This window comes from Canis lupus, chromosome 37 (genome assembly GCF_048164855.1).
Source record: "Canis lupus baileyi chromosome 37, mCanLup2.hap1, whole genome shotgun sequence".
In the NCBI taxonomy this organism is placed as follows: Eukaryota; Metazoa; Chordata; class Mammalia; order Carnivora; family Canidae; genus Canis; species Canis lupus.
The window spans coordinates 12,904,242-12,929,519 of NC_132874.1; positions in this window are offsets into that span (position 1 = coordinate 12,904,242).

A 25,278-nucleotide genomic window follows, 5' to 3' on the forward strand; every position below is an offset into this window, starting at 1 on the left:
ATCAACCGAGGGCATGGGAGAAGGAGAGAGGGCGGCGGGAGTACAGACTTATGGATTGCTCCACATTTCTCTAGCAAGATCCTAGAGGACAACACTTATTGAAATCAGAAGCGTATTGAGAGCAGATAAGAGCACCCTCAGGCCTTGGAAGTTCAAGTCTCAGTGATGTCCACAGCCTGACTCCCTCACTATCAAGTCAGAAATTATTCAGGCATCTGAGTAATTTGATTGAGACCTACAGATCCGTCTTGACTAAATCGGGCCCTAAAATGCACAACTTGCTGATATATAATTCATGAAACATATTCCAAGAAGGTCACCTTCTTTCTAGAAACACGCATGACCTTTATAAACACACAGAATGCACACGGGCAGAAGGGCTGAGCTCAAGGTCACAGCCGGGCTGCCGTGGGGCCATGTAGGCCAGAAGAGGTTCCCCTGGTCTGAAAGCAACCCTTGGCCTCTTCGGAGTGGTTGCTCTTCAAAGACAGAGTAAATTCTATCCCATTTTCCATTCAGAGGTGCAGCAAGAAGTATCTGGGAGGCCTTGAAATAAAGCTGCACGTGCGCTCATCCCTTCTCGGGTGGGGCTCAGTCTTGGTCTGGCACCCTCCCCGGCTCTTGTTAGTCTTCCTACCTTCTTCCCCTTGTCATTAGGTTTCTGACTTTGACCACCTGGGTGCAGTTTTACGTAAATCAAGCAAATCGTTCTGTGTTCTGCAGGGACAGGGCTCTTCCCACAGTGCCGTGGGGATGTGGAACAGATTCGTGGTATCCAGACGCAAATCCCAATCCTGATCCTGTAGAAGGAAGAACGGAGAGGGGAGAAAAGGTGGCAAGTTTAGAAGGATCCTCCAGACAAGCTCCTGTTCCACGGGCTGTAAGGGGGTGATGAAGAACAAGGAGGTCCCTGCCCTCGGGTTGGTTAGGGCCCAGTGGGCCATGCTGTGCCTCAACATCCCCTCCCTGCTGCGCTGAAGCTAAGCAAGCTCCTGCAGGGCGCACTTTCCACATTCCCGGCACCTGCCCGCCCTTCTCGAGAGTAGAATTCTCAGGTCCCCTGGCTCTGCATGCCCTTTATCACCACTGCCTGCTGGCTGAACAAGGGATGATTCCATCAAAGATTTTGAATGATCCTTATGGCCAATGAAGCAGAAAAAAAAATTTTTTTGAGAACCAGAAATCCAGTTTCATACGAGTTTCTAGCTTTCCTTTCTGTTCAAGATTGAGGTTACAAAAAATAGCTTGAAAATTTGATCTCATCCCATATCACTTGTGATAAAGACCAGCTGTGACAGTGCTTTTAACTCTAAATAAACATCCCAGTAAGCCAACAGAAGGGAGTGAGGCTCTTCACCCAATTCAATAAGGGCCAGGTCTAATGTCTTAGAAGGACCACAGATTTAGAAAGGTTACCAGCCCCTGCTCTTGTCCACTGTCTGTCTTACGCTAGGTCCCAGGTCTATTTTGCCACACTGTGACCCCATGCCATCCTCCAGTCTCAGGAATGCATGCTTGGCAACGTTTTCAATAGGCTGTTCCAGAAAAACTTCTTCCAGACTTTCCAGGCAAGCATGGATTCCCCAGACTACGCAGGGGATCACCCTTTTTTTCCCTCTCTTTTGCATGGTAAGGAGGCACCTTTGAAATGCATTTCCTTAAAACTAAAAAAAAAAAAAAAAAAAAAAAAAAAAAAAAAAAAAAATCCCAGTGCTGCTTCTGGGTAGGAAAGATGTGTAGGAGAGAGTCTGGTCTCCGGGTGGCTTGAAGTGAGTCGAGCGTGAGCAGCGTACCCTGAGAAACCAGGCCTCAGAGCACCCACTGTTCAGGGCCCCCGTGCGGGGATGTCAGCTCATACCATGCTGCCCTGGGCTATTCCAGGAAGGAGTGGCCGCTTTCATCAAAGGCAACATGCTACCTGCCTCCAGAGAGGCAAGAGGCCAAGCCACAGGTACCAACAGGCTCTAAAGAAAGTGGAGTCACCGTAAGCCGGAGTGAAACCTTCCCAGCTGTGCAGTCTGGGACAAAACCCAGGGGGCGAGTCCGCTCAGCTTCGCCCAGGCCCAGGGATGCCAGAAGGGAGCAGAATACACAGAAAGGCAGGGCTGCTTCCTGCTCTGGGGGGAGAGAGCCCGGCCCGGGCTTAGAGTCGACCCGTAGGAAACGTCAAAGGAGCAAGCCTTGAGTGAAGCAGGTGTAGTTTGGATCCAGGCCCATGAGTCTGACTGTGTGGCCTTGGGCAAATCACTGAACCTCTCTGAGTCTCAGTTTCCCCATGAGCAACAATAACTGTGTCAAAGACTCACTGTGAGGATGACATAGGATGATGTGCACACAAACACACACACACATACGCACACCTGACACAGTGCCTGGCATGTGGTAGGGCTCAGTAAATACTGGCTTTCTTGTCACACCTAAATCCTACTTACGTATTTGAGGGAAGCTATCCAAGGCAGAGAAATTCCTGCCAAAAAGAACTTCCTTCAGGGGTTACATGTGCTAAGCACAGGTCTGAATCCCACCCATTCATTTCGAAGCAAGAATAGAAATAGTCAACTCCACAGGTTTCCCAGATGTACATGCCCTTCACTGCAAAGGCACCACTCCGCTCACATGGGTGCCCACCAGCGTTCCCTCATGCCACGCAGACCAGACCTTCAGAGCTTTTGATGCTCTACTAAACAACCCACCCTTGTGCTCTGCTCTTACCTTCCAAGCAGTTGACGACGCCCATTTAGCCTTGTTATTCTTTTGCACGTGTTTACCCCATATTATTCCCTTCATCCCTGCCTCCCAGGATCTAGCCATTGGCCTAGATGTCCTTCTACCCAACATGGAAAACTTGCTCCTGCAGTCAACCATTGTTCCTCCTCATCAGTGGAAGCCCATGACCTAGCTCTCCTGGGGGGGTAGGGGGTTTCATATTGAAGTCTTGAAATTATGTTCCATTTATGGTTGCATGCATCTGCAGAGCCTATGACAGCCTTGCTCCTCTTCTTACCTTACCCTTTTTCCAAATTGTAATATATGTCTATATATAGACACCTCCAAGCGCCTCATAAACCCTGGTGGCCATGCTCTGTGATTCCTTTTTATTTAGACACTGCTTACCCAGAAGTGGGTCCATAGAAAAGGGAGAAGCTATGCATGAATTAAGGGGAAGAAGTTGTTGGGTTCTCTTCACAGAAAACATGCAGGAAAAGCTGAGAGTCCTCTCCCAGCTTTGGAGCTCTACAAGCTCTGTGCTCCCAAGTCAGCATTGCTCAGGGCTCACCTCCCTGAAATAACAGATGAGAGGTGTGGGGAAAAGGAGAGGACAACATCCCAGGGAGTTGAGGAAGATGGCTGGCAGGGCCACCTTCTCCACCCTGGGCACCTGACTTGTCTGATGGAAAGGAAGCTGTAAAAAGAAACCTTTCCTCTACTGGCCCCCCAGCTAGCAGTGATTGGAGAGAAGGAGCTCAGAGTGGCAAACTCTGCCCAAGATGAGGTGATGTCTAGCTCTCACCTGAGGAGATATGTCAGCTAACACAGCACCATCACTCCACAGCTAACCAGGAAGTCAAGTGTCTCCCTCTGACGGTTCCATGGTCCTGGCGTGAGAGCACACCCAATGGGAAGCCCATCAATGTTACGTTGTGGCCTGTGATCTAGTCCCAACATGGAAATGAGCGCACACTTCAGAAACAGCAGATTTGGCACCAACCTTGGACCTGGGGTGGGCTGCCATTGCTAGAATATGCAGTGGATGCAGCCCTGAGTCTCAACCATGGGTGCAATTAAGTACTTATTCTCCACTGCTACCAGCCCAGGGCACAAGGGGGCCCTCAAATAAGATGTGTTCCTGTCCCAACCCCCAGAAGCTGTGAGTATGACTTCATTTGGAAAAAGAGTCCTGCAGATGGAACTACGGTGAGGATCTCAAGCCCAGAGCTCAGCTTCTGGTGACTGGTTGATACAGGAGCTGCTGGTAGGTTGCAGACAAAACCACATGGTTTTGGAACTCTAATTCCCTAGCCTCTTGACTCCTCAGTAAGGCTGCCCATCTCTTAGACTCGGACCTTAAAAGTCTGATTTCCTTTCTTGCTGGTGCCCTAAAACCACATGCGGGCTCTTTTTTTTTTTTTTTTTTTTTTCCCCTCTCCTCCCTTACACACCTTGCATTTCCTAAGCTATCTCTTCCATCCTTGGATTTCCCTTAAGCATTTAACTTTTCACTACATCACACCTTTACCATATTGAGAGTTACAAGTAGGGCCATGGAATGTTTTGACTGGAGGCATCATCAAACATCAACAGTTTTCAATGCACTCAATGTGTTTGTACACACAAAATTCAGGTAGACACAAACACACAAGCAGCTTGTCAATTTATCTCCTCCGATTCGATTGGGAAGATAATCTGGAATTCGTGACATACTACATTGTGTCGTACAGCCACAGTGAGCGAGGATTGGTGATACTCACCTCACGATGATGGCAGAACCAGGTTGTAAAAAAAATGCCTTATCAATAAGTAAGTATCTGTTGCTCCTGGGGAGGTGCTATGTCCAGATCAGGGCATATACTGCAATTCGATTTAATAGCAGTGTAAACATTCTGCAACCTGTCATTTTCTCAGCTGGGTTTGTGCTGCGCCCATATAATACGGTCAGCAAAGGGTGGCAGAGAAGCACCAAAGTCTGGGGGAAAAGCAATCAGGGCAAAGAAAAAAAAAGGGAAAAAAAGTCAAAATAATCTTGGAAAGATAACATCCTACCACACAGAACAGGTAGCATTTGGGAAGATGTTAAGAGACTTAGAAAAAAAGGGAATAGACACTTTAGGAGTGGTTGTAAGCGTATCTTATCTAATTCAAATGTTTAGAAAGTCAGCAATTTGCATATGACACCTGTATTAATCAGATACTTGATTGAGCAGAGGCTTCTCATTCCGTTCTTCCATCAAACTGTCATGATACTGGAGGAATTCAGTCTAATTCAAATCAGTAGCAGAGGGGACGGTCCAAAGCCACCACTCAATGAAATAATTTGGCACTCTCATTAGGAAATCATTATATTTACCAAAGGAAAATCTCATTTTGACTGAGAACACAGTAAAATCAAATAATTTCAAAGGCTGCATGGGAAATCTTAGTCACACACATAATCTGTCCCCAAAGAAAGACAAACTGAGCCAGTAATTCCAACTCTAGACTATTCAGAATTGTGGGTGGATTATCCAAACAAATGACAACTTCTATTTGTCATTCTGAATGTCTGTCTCGCGGCACTGTTGGTTGGCAATGCAAAAGCTATTCCCAGCTACCAAACACCCACTTTCCTCTGTCCCTTGTACATAGAGGTGCCAGTATGACTTGGTTTGGGACACAAGGAAGTTTACTAAGGGTAAGGGTTGAGGTATGGGAAGGCTTTTCCTCTTGATAAAAGAGACAGGTTAGGGGGAAAGGTGAGCTATCCTATCTCTTCCCTTTGTTTCTGTCCTGTACATGGTTTTGACGTATGAGTTGAAATAGCCATTTTGCAACCTCAATGTGGCAAGGAGAGGGACAGAAAGCTAATAACTAAGGATGTCAAAGAAAACACCTGGCTCCCTAAAGATTCAGCTGAGCAGTTGAATGTACCCCAGCCTCCACCTCTCTCTAGATTTCTTTTTTTTTTTTTAAGATTTTATTTATTTATTTGAGAGAGAGAGAGAGAGCATGAGTTGGGGGCAGGGGGCAGAGGGAAAGGAAGAAACAGACTTCCCGCTGAGCAGGGACCCTACTGCTGGGGTCAATCCCAAGACCCTGAGATCATGACCTGAGCCAAAGGCAGACACTTAACCAACTGAGCCACCCAGGCACCTCTGCTTCCTCTAGATTTCTTCAGTGGAAAAGCAAATGCCTATGGATTACAGACAGGTACTGTTTGGGATCTCTGTTACTTGCAGCCCAAAGCATTCCTAGCTGACACATCATGTGGCAGAGGTCCTCACGCACTTAACGTAGGAGGTGGAAACTGAGTGTCTGATGCAGTAGAGTTGCAAGTGTTTGTTTATACTTTGAAGTTAATCACTGGTGTCTAGGAGCAAAGAGAGATGGAAGGTGCTGTATGGAGTCTGTGACCTTGGTGTATGGAGAGATGCCAGCAGGCAGAAAGATTAGTTAGAAAGCCAAAGAGTTTTTTGAGATAACTATCCTATCTCTTCCCTTTGTTTCTGTCCTATACATGGTTTTGATGTATGAGTTGAAATGGCCATTATGCAACCTCAATGTGGCAAGGAGAGGGACAGAAAGCTAATAACTAAGGATGTCAAAGAAAACACCTGGCTTGTGCCTCCATTAGGCACAAGCAGAACTGCCTTGAGGCCTTAGTTACGAAGGATAGCACACATGACGGGGGGGGACATGCTCCCCATGTATTGTGAGGAGCTCACCTTGGCTCCGGCCAATTAAGACGGTAAGAAATGCAGCACTTTTGGGTCACCAGGAGGGGTTGTAGCTTTGTAAGTCCCAGGATATGGCACCCTGGGCAGAGAATGGCCACAGTGAGGTGCTGCTCTCCTGGGCCCTCAGAAGCACTGGAAATTTGCTAAGGAGCAGATCGGGAAGATGGCAGGTGAAGGAGGACTGCTCGGCAGACACTGGGAACAGAAATGTTGAGTCATGTGGTATGTGTAGGTTCAACTTTTAATAGGTAGTGCCATGTGGTTTTTCAAGATGCCACACCAACTTACACATGCATATAGGATACAAGAATTTCAGTTGTACCACACACATCCTCACCAACACTTAGTATTGTCAGGCTTTTTAATTTTAGCCCTTATGGTAGATATGTAGTGATGTCATATATAATTTAAACATACATTTCACTAAAGACTAATGAGATTCAATAGTTTTACATATGCATATTAGCCTTTTGGATATCTTGCCCCTCCCTCTACTTTTGTCTGTCTTTTTCTTACAAATAAATAAAATTTCTTTTTTTTTTCTTTATTTACCTTGGAGAGGTGAATTTGTCAAATATATTGCCAATATCTTTTCTCACTCTCTGGCTTGATTTTCAGTGTCTTACCATATTTTTCCCATGAATAGAAATTCTTTTTAAGTAGTTGAATTACTTATTTTATGGTTATTACTTTTTTGTGTGCTATTTGAGAAACAATTGTTCACCTTAAGGCTATGAAAATAAGCCCCTATATTTTTCATCTAGAAGTTGAATTATTTTAGCTTTCACTTTTAGGTCTGTAATTATCCTGGAACTGGTTACATATTTATACATAGTATAAAATAGGAATCGAGATTTTTTTTCCATATGGATATCTAATTAACTAAGATCGTCATGGAAAAAAAAACTTTTAATGCACTGCTGCATTAGCTTTGTCATAAATCAAGTAACTTTATATGAATGAGTCTGTTTTTAATATTTTCCTCTGGTACATTGCTTAATATCTCTATTTTTCATAAATACTATCTCTCTTAATGGCTGAAGCTTTAGAATATCTCTTAATATGATAAACCCTCTAATTTTATTTCTCTTATTTAAGGGGAACCTGGCTATTACCCTTTGCATTTTCGTATAAATTTTATAATTAGCCTGTCACTTTCAGCAAAAAGGAAAAAGGCAAAACAAATGAAACATCTTAATTATCCTAATCCTAAATATTTAAGATCCGTTGGCTTCTTTTATAATGTTGAATCTTCTAATCCATGAGCATAGTATATTCCTCCTTTATTTGGATCTTATTTCTCTTATGTTTTCTTGCACATTTTTCATTAGATTTACTTAGAAACTTGAGGTTTGGGGGATGCTATTGTAAACAGTATGGATTTTATTTCCCTTTAAGTATTGTTAATGTATAAGAGTACAACTGACTGTTACATACTGACAGTGAACTCAGGGGCATTGCTAAATTTACTTAATAATTCCAATATTTTTCTATAAATTCTTTTGTCTTTTTCTAAATGCACAGCCATGCCGTCTACAAATATCAATGGTAGTATGTCTCCCTTTTTAAACCTCATTACTTTTATTTGTTTTTTTCTTCCTAGAAATTCTGGCATAACACTGAAGAAAAGTGATCCCCGGATTTTTTCTCATTCCTAATCTCAAGGGATGGCTTCACTATTTTACCTTTAGGCATGATGTTTGCAGTAGATTCTTGTCTATATGTCCTTTATCAGATTAAGGCAATGATATTTATTTTGATTTTGATAAATAAAGATTTTATCAGGAATGCATATTGACTTTTATCAAATGTTTTTTCTACATCTAATGAGATGGCCATGTCTTCTTTATGCTATTTCTACTATTCTATGTTCTCTATTATTCAATTTCTGTTTGTCTTTTATTTTATTAATGTGATAAATTACAATCTGTATCTTTTGATTATTAAACCATTTCTGTATCTCTGAAATCAACCCAAATTGGTTGTGATTGGTACTTTTTATACATCACTAGATTTGATTTGTATATATTTTAGTAAAGAATTTTAAATTTACACTGATGAAAGAAATTCACTTGCATTTTTTTTTGTCTTGTGATGTTCTTGCATTATTTTGAATTATATCTGGGTTTCTAAAACAAGTCTTAACATGTCTTTTGCTTTCTTATTCTTTAGGAAAACTGTGTAAGATCACTATGATTCATTTATTAAAGTTTAGAAAAATTCGTTGGTGAAACCATCTGGGCCTGGAGCTCTTAAGGGAATAGTTTTTGATAATGTATTCAATTTTAATAGATTTTGGGCTTTTCAGAATTCTTGTTTCTTTCTATATTCATTTGGATAAGATCTATTTTTAAAAAATTATCAAATGTCTTGGCATAAAGTTGTTCATAATATCATCTAATTTTTTTAAGGTAAGAAGAATCTGTAAGATGTCCTTTTTTATTCCTGTTGTTGATAATTAGTATTTCCCCAGCCCTCTCTCTCTCACACACTCATGCAATACTCTCTCTCTCCTTCTTTCTCACTCTCTCTCACATATACTGTCTTACACACACATATACACATTCTCACTATCACACACACATACACACACCCTCTCACACACATACACACTCTCACGTACTCTTTCTCACTTTCTCTTGCTCACACATACACCCTTTCCCTCTTTCTCTCTTACACACACTCTCACTCTCTCTAGCTCACACACACACTCTCTCACACACACTCATTCACACACTCTTATACACGTTCTCTTTCACACACGCACACACACACACTCTCTTCCTCTTCTCTCTCTCTCACAAACACACACACACTCTTTCATACACACACATATACAAATACATACTCTTTCTTGGAGTTTATTAATTTCATTCATCTTTTTAAAAAGCCAACTTTTTATTTTGCTCATTTCTCTATACATGTCATCTATTTCATTAAATCCTTATCTCTACTACATAAGTGTTTAGTTGTGTTTTATTTTTCTAACCTCTTCATACAAATACATAATTATTCTTCAGCTTTTTTCTTTTCTAATATATACATTCGAGGCTATATCATTCCTTTAAGCACACACTTTAATAGGCCATATTTTATCATCATTTCACTCACTTCTGTTATTTATTCCTGGCTTAATTCCACAGTTGCCAAAGACTGTGACTTCAACTGTTTAAAATGTGTTGAAATTTGCTTTATGGCCCAACATAAAATCAATTTTGGAAAATTTTTCATATGTACTGGAAAAAAATGCATGCCGTGCACTTCTTGGATGCATCTTCTTTATATATTACTAGTCAAATTGTTGGACCTGTTGTTCAGTTGTTCTAGAGCCTTACTGACTTTTGATTTTTTATCATTCACTTGCACTGTTGAATCACCCACTATGAGTACAAATTTTTTTTAATTTTTATTTAAATTCAATTTAGTTAGCATGTAGTGTATTTGTAGTTTCAGGGGTAGAATTTAGTAATTCCTCAGTACTGTATAACACCCAGTGTTCATCACATCACATGCCCTCCTTAATGCCCATCACCCAGTTACCGCATCGCCCCTCTCCCCTCCGGCAACCCTGTTTCCTAAAGTTAAGAGTCACTTATGATTTGCCTCCCTCTCTGTTTTCATTTATTTTATTTTCCTTCCCTTCTCCTATGTTCATTTGTCTTGTTTCTTAAATCCCACAGATGAGTGAGATCACATGGTATTTGTCTTTCTCTGACTTACTTCACTCAGCATAATACCCTCTAGTTCCATCCACGTCATTGCAAATGACCAGATTTCATTCTTTTTTATGGTTAAGTAATATTCTATAATATATATATCCAACACATCTTTATTCATCTGTATGGAATTTTAAAGGTATGATTTTTTTTACCTTCTGACTTCCATCATTTCTTATGAGAAGTCAGGTGTTACTGTTGCTCCTTTGAAAGTAGTTGTCTTTTTTTTTTTTTTTTTTTTAATCTGGCTACTTTTAAGATTTTCTCTGTCTTTAGTTTTCAGCAGTTTTATATCAGGCTATGATATATCTAGATGCATTTGTCTTATATTTATCCTATTGGGATTTGCTAAGCTTCTAGAACCTGTGGCATGATCTGTTTTTCAATTTAGGGAAATAATTGGCTATTAAATCCTAAAATTTTGCTCCTGCTTTATTCTATCTCCTTTCCTTCTGGGATTCTAATTATAAATTGGAACTTCAATTCCATATATGTTAGGCCTTTTCCCTATGCCTCACAGCTCACACGTGGAGAAGACTCAGTGGCTCTACCAGCACCAAGTGAATGGACCTGTTGGCACATTGTAGCCCATTTCATCATGTGCACTCTTTGGAAAGCTTTTCCGTAAATTTTCTCTGTGCTTCACACAATTCCCATCCTCTGTCTTTCTCCTTAAACACATTCCAAGATATTTCCTTGTGCCAAAGACAGTGACCATCTCACTCTCTCTTTTGTTGACCTTATAGCCCGCTGTTACAATTGTTCCCAGGAAGGTGCCCTGAACAGCCAGGGAGGGTCCTGGGCCAAGACTTTGCATCTCACAGTTTTAGGGCTGTCAAAAGAGCATGCCAGGAAAAAGGAGTATAATTAGTAGGGAGGATAAAATAAAGCAACTCTGGATGGAGTTAAATAACTGAACTTTTTTCACCATGGGAAGAGAAGATAGCCACAAGCCCTTCTGGTCGTTAGGAAGGTTACGTTGTCTTTAAACGATGCCAAATATGATTTGATTTTTTTAAAAAACCATTGTCGTAACCACCCCCTTCCCCAAACAAAAGAAAAAGAAGAAAGTCAGTCCTGTGTACTCTGTGTATATCTCCTCGTGTTTGCCTCGTAACAACCCAGTGACATACATTTATTATCTCTGCTTTAACGTTTAAATGGGATAACAGAGGTGGTAAATGGAACACACAGGGCTTGAACCCAGAATTGTCAATCTCTTTTCAAGTCCAGGCACCACACAAAAATCCCACCTCCTTAGTGTTCTCCTTTACCTTCTCTCTCTTTTTGCCTTCCCAAATCACATTCTGCAGATCTAGTGAAAATCAGGTGACAACGGACCAGTGTCCCTTCAGTGCCCATAGACTCTCCACATAGCTCTGACCTGTGGGGAGCAGCACCCCAGATCACCCAGTAATGGAGTCCTGGCTCTTGTGCTTGCATTTGTGACGGCCTTCCCCAGTGCACTCACCCTTTCCTCTGTGACTGGGCAAGATTTCCACGTCCATCCTCAAGGACTCTTTCCTTCTCACAATAATGAAGACTGTGAAGGCAAGACACTTGTTTAATGAAAATAGACACCTTTCAACGACAAAAACAAGCAGAAGAGTGGAGAAGGGGTCACAGATGGCGGCAAAAGCAAAGGCGCTTTGGACCAGGGGTCGGTTTTGTGTGTGTGTGTGTGTATGCTCACAACCCCCTGGAAGGGTGTGGATGTGTGCTTGTGTGTACTGTGTTGGCTGTGAGCATGGACTAAACCACAGAAAGGGCTGAACGGGTATGACAGGGGTGGATGGGCGAAGGAGAAGGGGCCCTCAGGTGGGGAGGCAGAGCGGGCCTGTCCGTGGCAGCGCTCACGCTGACATCTGATTCTGGGCAGGCCGCCACCCGTGTGCTCACCATCCTGCCACTCAGCCTGAAGAGACGCACCGTGTTTACTCGTCCGGAAGGCCCGGCTCAGGCTGGCCTCTGCCTCATTGGACAGGCCTTCACAGCCATCAGCCGTCAGCATTCCACAGGCCTGTCACACGGCCCAACACCCACCACTATTCCTGGGAACCTGAGAGCCCCCAAGTTCCTTCTCAGGGTGCTCAGGGTCTAGGGAGGAGCTCAGGGCCTCTCTCTTTTCTCCCTTCTGTGCTCTCCCAAGCTGCGCAGACACACCCCTTAGGCACCCCTCGATGGAACAGAGAGCCCCCAGACACCCAGCAGCCAGGAATTTCCTTCTCCGCCGGGGCTGCCTCCAAGTCAGGTGTGAGGGCTGGGGGCCTAAGGGGTGAGGCTGCTAATCAGTTAGGAAACCCTGATTGCATCTTAATAACAAATGCAAAGCACCCAAGAGCAGCAATTTGCAGTAATGGGAAAAATCAGCAGGTCCCTGGGGTTTGACAGGAAGTAAACACTCTCCAGGCTCAAATTGGGGGGAGGAAAAATCATTTGTGAGAGTGCCCTGGCAATGCTCAGTGCTGCTGGTGCTTTCAGGACTAAGAGGGGAGAGACTGGTGTTGGAAGAGAATGAGATGAGGGAGACCCAGGGAAGGCCAGGCTGAGTCTAGAGCCTCCACCCTCCCAGCCTCACCCTGTGAGAACATTACAGTCTCTCCCCACGCCATCTGCCAAGTGCCCACCAGAAACAAACCAAAAAGACCACTGCTGCCAAAATCTGGCCAAGCCAGTATATTTGACTCAAAGCATCCCTGGTTGAGGAGTGACCAGGAAAAGGTTCATTGTTCCCCCACCAGCCTTGCACTTACTGTACACACATCTAGTCAGAGTGGGGCTGGAACCTCACCTTAAAATATCTCTACCCTGCGGGAGACTCTTTTCTCTTACACCCTCCCTGGAATGGAAAGGAGACGTTATTCACACTAGAAGGTGAAATGTTTTTCACAGCATCCATTTTTCTTCCTCTTTGAAAATGTTCCCAGCACCGAATACACATATTTTCCTTACATGTAATTTGATTTGGATGGTTTCTTGACCTGCATCCAAATCGAGCTGCGGGTAATTATTACTGTCACTATTGTTATTAATACTGATATTTATCATAATCTCGCAAATGCCAGGGACAGCCCTTAATCTTGCTGTTTTATTTGGCTGAGAGGAAAATGTGACACACTGGCCTCCCGCCCAGTTTATCTTCTTGTATTCACTTTTACCCAACTCCTACTAGGTGAGTAATTAGCCCATTTACCAGTGATCTTCACTCAGCTGTAACCCTGAATTTCATTCGGAGGATAGAACCAACACCAGCAGTGGAAGTGACAAGAAGTCAGTTTTATCTCTGTATAATGAGAAAATATCTCATCATTAGGGCTTCTAATCAGATGCCTTGTGAAGTAGCGAGCTCCCTGTCACCAGAAGGATTCAAGTAGAGGCCACAAAGATCATCCTTCAGGTATGCTATTGAGGGAAATCATGAATTAGGACCTTGGTTCTCAAAGTTGAGGTCTATCAGAGTCACCAAAAAGGCTTGTTCTCAAGTTGCCAGGCCCCCCTCCCAGACCTGGTAATTCAGTAAGTCTGAGGCAGGACCCAAGCACAGCATTTCTAACACATATTCAGATGATGCTGTGATGCTGCTGGTCCAAGGACACATTTTGAGAACCACTGAACTCAGGGGAGGGCCAGAACAGATAAGGATTTTATGATACTACAAAAGAGGAATTATTGACTAAGAAGATCAGGAGTGACTGGCGAGGGTAAAGGGACAAGGTGTGATGGTTCTCTTATGGACTTCATGTGCTTATGGACTTCATGTGGACGGTTGGCAAGACAACTCAGTCTTCATCTTTTAGCACCATCGTTTCTCCACAGATTACCTAATTTATCCCACAAATGCTTAAATGTTGGCTCAGCGTATCACTGGAAACTTCAAATGCCTCATTTGGTTCAGGCGGGAAACCACACGCATTCATACAAAGAAGCCCCTGGTGTTTACTCTCCCTGAAATAACTGTACACCTTCTGGCTTCATTGCCTTAACAACAAAAATAGAACAATAAAAAAAAAAGTCCTTTCCCTTGACATGTGATGAGCCAACATGGCAACACAACCTTGTCTTGTGATTTCTGATCCTCTGCTTCTTTCAGAAGCTCTGAAATTCCCTGGAACAATGTTTTGTAAAAGCCACGTATGAGCCTCCCAGGCAGCCATCAAGGAGAATAAGGAAAGAAGAATGACCCAATAATGCCTAGAAAAATGCACCCCTGCATGTGGGCTTCCTGACTGCAGAGCGTTTTTTCCTCACGCATCACCATATTTGAGTCCCACAAAACTGTGCAGGATGGATAAGACAGGTATCATTGACTCCATTTTACTGATAATGAAGCGGACACTTGGAGAGTTTCTGAATCACCCAAAGGTTGTCCAGGATACATCAAACATTGCAGAAGAAAAAAATCGGGTGTTCTGACTCCTGGATCAATTTTTTCAACTACCTCACCGAGCTGCTCTTGAAATAAAGCAGTAGGCAAAGAGGTGAGTCAGGGAAGATGATGGTGGTAATTGGAGGTTTGCAGGAGCTAGGTAGAGCTACAGCACCTGGACAGCCACCAGCTCTCCTTCCTCCTTCTCTCAGTCTGTCTAGCAAGCTTCTTTACCCACTCACCCACCATCCATCCACTCATCCATCCATCCATCCATCCATCCATCCATCCGTCCAACCATCCTTCCACCCACCCACCCATTCATCCATTCACACACCCATCTATCCATCCATCCATCCATCTATCCACTCACCCATCCATCCATCATCCACTCACACATCCATTTATCCACCCACCCACCCATTTACCCATCCACCCACCCATCCATCCATCCATCCATATATCCATCCATCTCATCTTAAAGATAAAGAAACACACTGTCTCTCTCAAATAAATAAATAAAATCTTTAAAAAGGGAGGTGGCACCTGGATGGCTCAGTCAGTTGGGTGATTGTCTTCCCCTCAAGTCATGATCTCAGGATCCTGGGATCGAGCCCTGTATCACATCTGGCTCTCTACTTAGCAGAGAGTCTGCTTCTCCCTGTCCTTCTGCCTCTCCCCCTGCTTGTGTGAGCTCTCTCTCTCTCTCTCTCAAATAGAGAAATAAAATCTTTTTTAAAACGCTTTAAAAAATAGAGATGAAGAAACAGACCCAGAGAACTGAAGTGCTTTGTTCAAGATCATACAGTTAGCAGCAGAGTCAGGACTAGAAATAAAAATGCAAGTCATCTTCTGACTCTCAATACAGACTATGTCCTATATCACTTTGCATGAGAATGGGAGCAAGTGCAATATTTGGGTAAATTTGCTGATGTCCTTTTTCCCTGTGTTTTCTCTTATACCATGTCTCCTCTCTTCATTCTAGAACTACTTTGATAGTTTATGCTTAATACCTGAGTGAAGGAAAAAGATACAAGAACAAAGTCGCCCCTAGGGTACTCAAGGTACCAGACAGATATTCCTGCAGGGGGTGGGCAACTGTCTATAGAAACTGTTTGAGCCCCCCCACCCCCGAAAATCAGCATGTCAGTGGTACCAGCATGGTAGTCCAATTTCCTATAAATCTGACAAAGAAATACTGCTCCATCCAGTGGAAGTGATTTTCTCACCCAGCTACCCTTCTAGAATCAGAACCCCACTCTGAAGTGCAAGGTCAGGGACCCTCAGGTATTTGGTACTCTCACATGGAGTAAAGGGTCAGACCGTGCCCCAAAGGAGAGAACTGGGGATGGAGCTTACATGCCTTTCAGGGGCCAGAGGAGGATTTAGAAAGGTGGGAAGGGGGATCCCTGGGTGGCTCAGTGGTTTGGCGCCTGCCTTTGGCCCAGCGTGCGATCCTGGAGTCCCGGGATCGAGTCCCACATCAGGCTCCTGGCATGGAGCCTGCTTCTCCTCCCTCCTGTGTCTCTGTGCCTCTCTCTCTCTCTCTCTCTCTCTCTCTATGTCTATCATAAATAACTAAATCTTTTTTAAAAATTAAATAAATAAATAAATAAATAAATAAATAAATAAATAGGTAGGAAGAAGATACTTCAAAGTGTGGGGCTCCCTGAAGCAAAGGGCCCGGGGTAGGGGTTCCCTTTATCCAGGTCTTAGGGCAGTCCTGCCCCAGACCACACGGGCAGGGGAACTCAATACAACATTGGAGACTTGGGGCATTAAAAATATATGATGATATAAAAGCAAGATAAAGATTTCTAGGTTTAAGGAGGAGGGAGAAGGGAGCTGAAAGGGAAGGGAAGAAAGCTGAGATGCTAATGGGTCCTGATTTCTGCTCAGCCAAGTAGGGAAGTGAGGGGAAGTAGGGACAGAAACCCCTAAGTTACAGAGAAGATGTGCCCCTGGGCCTGGGGCAAGCCACCGTGGCTTCCCACCTCACGCTCCACCTGTCTGTCATTCCTGGTGAATTGAGGAATGGAATAAATATCTGGGAAGTGTATCGAGGTGGCTGGGTTTGTAGCATCTCTCAGAAGCCCCGTCTCAGGGTCACTAGGGACCAGTGATGTATTTTTCTATGATCCCAAGAGTGAGGGAGGTATGGTAGAGAGGGAGGGAGACAGGGAGACAAGGAGGCAGAGAGAGAGACAGAGAGAGAGAGCACTAGCAGGTTTGGTCATCAGAAATGAAGGAGTCCCAGCAGAGACACGGTTAAGGAAGAAAGGCGTCTCAGCAGAAGCCAGACGGGAGAACAGCCAGGCTAAGAGGACCTCCTGCTCCCCAAGCCTCTACATTCCCAGGCTGTATGCCTTCTGGAGAACAGAGTCAGCCATGAAGAAAGAGAGGAGGATCCCAATTTGGCTAAGAGTAAGTTTTCACCACTTGGCTAAATGGAGGCTCACAGTAGAAGTTAAATTGTGACCCAAATACCAAAAAACAAGTTTGACAACGCTGTCCAGCATCTCCCCACAGGTTTATAAGTAACACTAGTTGGTATTAAAGGCTGCAGAGTCACTGGCTTTGTTCTAGTCTTGACAGGTGTGAAGCAGGAAGCCAAGGCCCAGGCACACTGGCCCACCTTGACCTCTGCTGAAAGGATCCTTTGTCCCAGTCTCCAGCAGGTAGGTTCATGGGTGGCCCTGCACGGGGCATGCTGTCACTGGTGACTGGTGAGGGTGGCGTGTGTGTGTGTGACTTGAGGCATCTGCTGAAGCCATTTCATAACCTGACATGAATCCTGTCACCTGCTGTCCTCAGCAGTGAGGACGTTCTTGTTTTCTCATGAAAAAGCCTGGGTCACTTGAGGACAGTTCTCACAGCAACCCAGCTGGCCTTTACCTTTGTGTCACCCAATTCCCTGTGTTCCCTCCAGGGGCGATGGCCATCTTGTCACTGCAACAAATACACTGTAACTGAACTAGTTAGGAGGATTAAAAAAAAATCTTTGTGACCTGCTAAATGATGCCTTGATCCCTTGTCCTCTTTCAAAAAGGAAGAACACAACTAATACAGTCTAACAACACGGTCTAACTGAGATTACTAAAAAGAAAGGAATTTAAAAAAAATAAATAGAATTGTGATACAAAGCAGCCACATATGTTGATATTAAATCTACAAGGAGAGAACGTGCCTTCCAAGCAAGGTTTAGGGGAAGAGCATCGCAATAGAAGGGTAATTAGGTCAGATCACATGCTCATTACGTATAATGTAAGTCGTATGTGGAGAAGTGTAGCAACTCACATCATGTCAAGAAGCTTATCAGGTCAACCAGAGTCACTTAGGAAGCTGCTCTTGATGCTGCTCCTCATCCCCAGCACCACCCGAGTTCTGTGGGCTATGTATAAAGAAAATATAAATTGTCTTCACCCTCACATCAATGACAATCTAATTTAGGAGTCAGGTTCTTACCTGTAGGTAACAACTGGGGAACAATACAAAAAAATATATTATAATTAGTAGACACAATAAAGATAATGGCTGACACACATTAAGTCCCAGGTCCTTTTTTGGTAAGCATTTTACATAGGTCATTTCTAAATCCTTAGAAAAGCAGGTAAGTGCTATTATAAAGCTGATTTTATAGAAACAGAGACTGAGAGATTTGATCTGGCCCAAGGTCCTGTGGTCAGTAAGACAGACTGGAAGTCAGGTCTGCTGGACTTCAGAGCTCTGAAGCCCTCTCCTGTTCTGGGCAGGTGTCAATGAAAGAAACAGAGACTGTGTGGTGCTGGTTCAGAGAAGGCGCAGCACAGAGCACCAGACAAAAAAGGCCATAGGGCACCAGGTGCACTGCGTACACCAGGAGTGCCTGAAGCCTGGCCTGAACTGGGACCAAGGTAAAGAGAAAACTCTGGCAGCTGGACTAAGGTTTGGTGGTGTGGGAAGACTATGAGTTCTGGACAGCTTGAGCTCCATTCCCACATCAGTCTGACTGGGACCAAAAAGGTAAGGAAATTTGCAACGTCACACAGGTCCCTGAATCGTGAAAGGTGGTAAGTAAACAAGATATTGTCCAACTCTGGTCTTGAGAAGAGAGGTCAAAGGAGGACACAGCATAGCTCAGGATTCAAGTGAAATTCTAGAAGCTTATCTCCTCTGTAAGAGCCTCTTTGATTGGTTATATTTGTGCACCCTGAGGATCATCAGATGGGCACAGACTGTGATACCCAAAACCCCTTGAGATGGGCACGCTTCACCTGCTCTGTGGATGGATGCTAAGGTTCCACACTTTTCCATCCAAGGCCTTAAACTATCTTGAAGTAACCCAGATCTCAATGATAGGTTAAATAAATAAAGTGTTGCATCTCAGTCATGTGAAACCAGACTCTGAGAACCTCTCCAGACTTAGGGAGGTAAGAGGTGAGCCTGGGAGATAAAGATGGGAGGGAAGGGTGAGAATAATCCTGTGAAGGATGAGGCATGTGAATCCAGGAGACCAAATTCTTTTTCTGTGTCACAAACTTCCTTATTCATTTAGTGGGAAAGACGTTTAAGATCATGTTTCTGGCAACTTTCAGACAAATTTCTAAGTAAAATTCCAAACTCCTCTAGTGTATTACATATCTATACTAAAAGCAATCATCATTTTATCCTTAATATTTTCAACAGACACTGCGCTAATACTCTGCATGCATTTTCTTATCTGATATCCTAATGCCTCTCATAGGTAGGCATTCTACCTCTTGTCTACAGGTGAGGAATAAAGGGGACAAAGAAGCTAAGTAATTAACCCAGAGGCAAATGGCTGGGAAATGCCGAACCCAAAGCCTTAGCTCTTAACTGGCTCTGATGGTAGTGTGATTACCAAGTGACTCTGCTCCCTCTGTGCATAATGGGCTGTGTCCATAATGAAACAAGATTGGTTCACACAAGTCACTTCTCCTCATAGTGGGATGCAGTTTAATGTACGACCTAGTGTCTGCTCTCAAAAGTTGCCCTCGCAAGCTGCAAGACCAATTCCAGCAACGGAAAAAAAAAATCTAATATGGAATATTTAAGAAACAGTTAGAAAGTAAGTATTCAGAGTCAATAGCAATTTGTTGAGGTACATTTTATATATAGTAAAAGGTGCAGATCCTAAGTGTACAATTCAGTGAGTTTTGGTAGAAGTACATACCTGTATAACCAGCAGCCAATCAGGATACGGAATACTTCCATCATCCCAGAAATTTCCATTTTCTTACCCCATAGGCAACGGCTATTCTGATTACTATCATCATAGATTAGTATAGAACTAGTACAGAACTTCATATAATTGAATAATACGGTACACCCTTATGTATCTTGCTTTGTAGGTCCAGCATATATTTTTTAAGATTTTATTTATTTATTTGAGAGAGAGAGAGAATAAAGGGGGCAAGGGGCAGGAGGAGAGGGACAAGCAGACTCACCACTGAGGGAGGAGCCAGTTGCAGGGTTTGATCCTAGGACCCTGAGATCATGACCTGAGCCAAGTCAGACACTTAATCAACCATAGGCTCAGTATATTTTTGAGAGTCACTTGTATTGTGGGAAGTAACTGTTTATTCTTTTTACTGCTGAGTAATATTTCCTGGTATGAACACACCACGATTTGATGGACATTTGGATTGTATCCAATTTGGGCTGTCATGAATAAAGTTGATATATCATTCTCATGCAACTCTTGCATTGGCATATGCTTTCATTTTTCTTGAGCTTACACCTAGCAGTGGAATGCTGAGTTGCTGAGGAGGCATAGGTTTCACTTAAATGGCCTTGCCAGAGAGTTTCCCCAAGTGCTTTTACAACCACGAGAGTTCCAGTTGCTCCATCGCCTTGTTTGTATTTGATGGTGTCAGATTTTAACTTTAGGCATTCTAGTGAAATGGTATCTCATCATGGTTTTACTTTGCATTTCCCTTATGCTCTTGAGCACTTTTTCTCTGTGCTTGCTTGCCATCACTCACCTACCTTCTTTGGTGAAATGCCTGTTCCAATCTTTGATCCAGTTGTTGTTGTTCTTGGACTATTTGTTTTCTTGAATGTTGAGGGTTCTTTGTATGCTCTGGATAAAAGTCTTTTATCAGGTGCATGATTTTTAAATGTTGTTTTCTAAGTATATGACTTGTCTTTCTACTCTTTCAACAATCTATTCCTAAGAGCAGGAGTTCTTAATTTTCATGAAGTCCAATTTGCCATTTTGTTTTATGGTTGGGCTTTGGTTGTTGTAACTAAAAATTCTTTTCCTAAACCAAAGTCACAAAGATTTCATCTTATGTTTTTCCCAAAATTGTAAGAGTTTAAGGGTTTTTATTTCAGCCTATGATATCCATTTTGAGTTTTTTTTTCTGTGATATGAGATACAGATCAAAGTTAATTTTTTATTTTACATATGAACATCTACTTGTTACAATACCTTTGTTGGAAAAAAAAAAACTCTCTCCTTTCTTCACTGAATGTGTTTGGCATTTTTATAATAAAAAATTGATTGACCGTATATTTGTGGGTCTATTCTGGACTCTTCTATTTCAATGATCTATTTGTCTATCATAATGCCAATATCTTAATTACTATAGCTTTACAATAAATCTTAAAGTCAGATGGTATAAGTCTTCCAAATTTTTTGTTCTTTTTCAATGTTATTGGGCTACCCTAGGTCATTTGCATATAAATTTTAGAACCAGTTTATCAATGTTTACTCCCCTCCAAAAAAAGTTTTCTGAGATTTTGATTAGGAATGCACTCAATCTATTTGTAGAGAACTTATATCTTAACAATATTGAATCATGAATCAAGAGAGTCCATGAATATGATATATCTCTCTATTCAGTTAAGTCTTCTTAAATATCTCTTAATATTATTTCATAGTTTCATTAAATCTATTTATAAATATTTTATGTGTTGGCACTATTGTAAATAAATTTTTATTTTTTAATTTTTTAAAGATTTATTTATTTGTTTTAAAGAGAGAGAGGGGGCAGGGGGAAGGGACAGAGGGAGAAGGAGAGTGTCCCAAGCACTTGGTGCTAAGCGAGCCTGATACAGGGCTAGATCTCACAACCCTGAAATCATGACCTGAGATGAAACCAAGACTCAAACACTTAACTGACTTAGCCACCCTGGTGCCCCTTGTAAATAAATTTTTAAAGTTCATTTCTAAAATTGTTTGCCATTAATATATAAGAACATAACTTATTTATATATTGCCCTATATCCTACAAATCTGATTAATTTATTTATTATATCTAGCAGTTGTTTCATAGATTCCTTAAGATTTTCTATGTATACAATCATGTCATTTGTATCTAAGGACAGGTTATTTCTTCTTTCTTCTTTTGCAATCGTTACACCTTTTGTTTCTTTCTTTCTTTTTTTTTTTTTTTTACTTACTAGAGTGACCAGGACCTCCAGTATGACACTGAATAGAAGTGATGAAAGCAGATAATTTTGTTCTGCTTCTTACCTTAAATGCAATGTGTTCAACAGTCCACTAAATATGATGTTATCTGTAGGATTTTTGTCTTTTCTCTTTTAAGAGGCAAAAAAAATTGTTTTAATAAAAGAAGAAGGAAATTTTGTTAAAAATTTGGTTTTGTTAAAAATTTGGTTTTGTTAAAAATTTAGTTGTTAAAAATTTTTCTCTATAAATGGTTGTTGAATTTTGTGAAATGCCTTTTCTTCATCTCCTTACCTATTTTTGTGTCTAAACCGAGGTTCTAAATATTTCTGCCAGTTATTTAACATGTCCTAATATGTGTAGTCTTCCAGGCAAATTTGCTGACCATCACAGCATGAAGCTGGATTCATAAGACATGGACAAAATCTGATATTTCCCAACAGCTGTACTTTTGTGTGGTACCTTCTGTTTTCACTCAGTAGTGTTCATTATGGGAGTATCCTTAATTTTGAGGCAGATTATTCTAGAATTACACATCTGTTAGAAATAGTTACTGCACAGTTCTTTTTACCTATCATATTTCTTGAGATAAATGTAGCAAAGCTTCAGAACTTGGCTTGTTTATCAGAATCGATTCACAACCCGAAGAAATGCAGAACTTTTGCAGGCCCTTCCACTGTATCAGAAGTCATATAGCCAAGAAAGGAAGTGAAGTACTGAGATGTGCTATGGGGCATCCAAGTACAATGTTATCTGTGGATCAACCTGACCAAACCACACACATTAGAGGGCGGTTCAGAAAGGAAGTTATACCCTTGCCAGCCTAGATTTGGCTAGAAAACAACTACCTCATCCCCAAGGATTGCTAAAAACTTCTTATACTCTTCCCTTAACAATTGTCACTCAGTCTCAAAAGGTGATATCCATATCATTAGACATGACATTTAGATGCTTGAAGCCAAGCCTTAAGAGTTAGCTTTTTCTCTCTACAGCTTCATACTTTATACCTATTTTTTCCTCCTTGGTTTTTTTTTTTTTTCATTTCCAGACTTTTCTGTCAACTAAACATACCAAGTCTATGTGGAAAGTAACTTTTGTTGATGACTACAACATAACATATGCTCAAACTAGACTTTTCTGAATGATCAACTGGAGAACATTCTCATTAAAATGACACATTCAAGTCTCAAAATACTCTAGAAGAAGAATTATTTTGACATTATCTTCAGGGTTAAGTCACTATAAAAACCAGCAACGTCACTTTAGGTCTGAATTTTGTGCCCAGTGAGAAAATCCTGCAAAACTATAGGGAACTGGGGTCAAATAAGTTTAGGAAGGGTGTCACATTAGTACATCCCCTTGGAAATTCACAAGACATCCTTGTGTATCAAAAGCTCTCCATGTACTCTTTAATCTAGTATTGCCCTTGATTTTTTGGACCATGGAAACTATTGTTTGGGTTGGGTTGGGTTGGGTTTGGTATGATTTGATTGACTAACACCTTTTAACTCTCATTGCACAAAATACATTTTAACACTGTCACTTTACCTTCCGTGTTCATTAGTACTTTGTATGTTCAGTGATTCATTCTATAAAAGGTAATCAATCCCCCTTCAGGGGGCCATTTAATATTTGGTCATCACTAACATCTTTCAAGTCTGATTTTGCCCTCATGGTTACAGGGATGGTGGGACACCCCTCAGAAGGATCACATATAGGTCTCTGACGTGGCTTGATAGTTAAGAAAGTTGAGAGTGGAAGGAGGATAAATGTTTTGCCATAGAAATTATAGATAGGATGAATGGAAGTGGAGGAAAGAAGGAGAAATAAGGGAGAGGGGAAAACGCATAAGCATACTGACTGTAGAGGAGGAACATTGTCTCTATGGGAGATTGTCTGGTCACTCTTGAAGGATAGACTTGACCCACAATGGGTCAATAACCTTTATGCAGATAATTGATGTGGCTTACCCCTCCCTTTAGTATGTGCAAACCATTCTGATCATAGGCAATGATCTACTTCTTTTGCTTCTTCTGCCATCTTTTCTTTTGGAGAAAAGAGGGTAGTTTAGTTGAGTTTTTATTGACAACTTATTTTCTTAAATATGAAACTTCCTGATTCATTCTAGCCTGTTTTAATTTTTTTCTATATCTCACTGTATGTTTCTCTCTGTATAGAGAATTTAAGGTCTAGGCCAGTGCCATCCAATAACGATATTGCAACAAGGGAAGCATTCTATATTTGAGCTGTCCAATATGGCAGCCACTGTTCACATGTGGCCATTGATGACTTGAAATGTGACTAATGTGACTGAGGAACTGAAGTTTTCATTTTAGTGAATTTAAGTTAAATAAATACATATCTATGTCCAGTGGCTACTGTTTTGGAGAGTAGATCTGGATGCTAGACCCTTGAGGAGAAAAGAAATAATCTTTATGATATAGCATTGAGATGACTATACCAGATTCTGAGTACTACTATCTTCTAAGCCTACTATTAGTTTCTTTAATTTTAGACTAAACCATATATGCCATAGTAAATCTGAAGATAACACGGTTTTCTGCAGTATCCGTGTTTCTGTGTATACAGACACTATTTCTCCTAGTTACTTGACTTTTAAAATATCTAGGAGGCTGTGTGTGCAGTAAATGTAAAGGGCTTTGGAGTTACACAGACCTCATTCCACCACTTAAAATCAGTAGTCCTTTACCCACTTTCCATCTACAAGGCTGCAGCAAGAAGTGTGATACTTCTGTCATGCGACTTTCCTCCTCTCTCTCCCTGGCATAATTCAGTTGTCTAGAGAAGACATACAGCCCAAATTGATCCAACTGGTCTTCTCCCTGGGAAATTTAGAAGACGGGGTGGGGGAGGGCAGGGGATGGAGAAAGATCAGAGGCTTCAGGTGGCTGAATCTATACCATTAACACTGCTCATTGTTAGTGTCCTTGTTTTAAAATAGGGACCACAAAACTTCAGTGGAACCAGTGTGCAAGAGAGAATGATGCAGATAGGCAGAATGGGGCACAAATAAGAGATGGAATAAGGACAGTGAGAGTCGCTTACCTATCTGTCAGTCATAACAGTGCTCACCAATACCTGGTTCTCCTCTCCTTTCCCAGCCAGGGTAAGATTACATTTCCCATCTCCAGCATTTCAGCAGGGCCACGTGACTAGAAGTAACATGTTGTAGTTTCATGGCCATTTCTCACTTCCCCTGCGTGGGTACATTAAGAAGCCTAGTATTGAGACAGAAGACCCAACAGCATCAAAGAAGCTTGAGTCTCGGAATCTCCATGTGAAGGGCAACTGCCCTGAAGTACTACCCAAACCTGCAGGCCAGGGGGAATA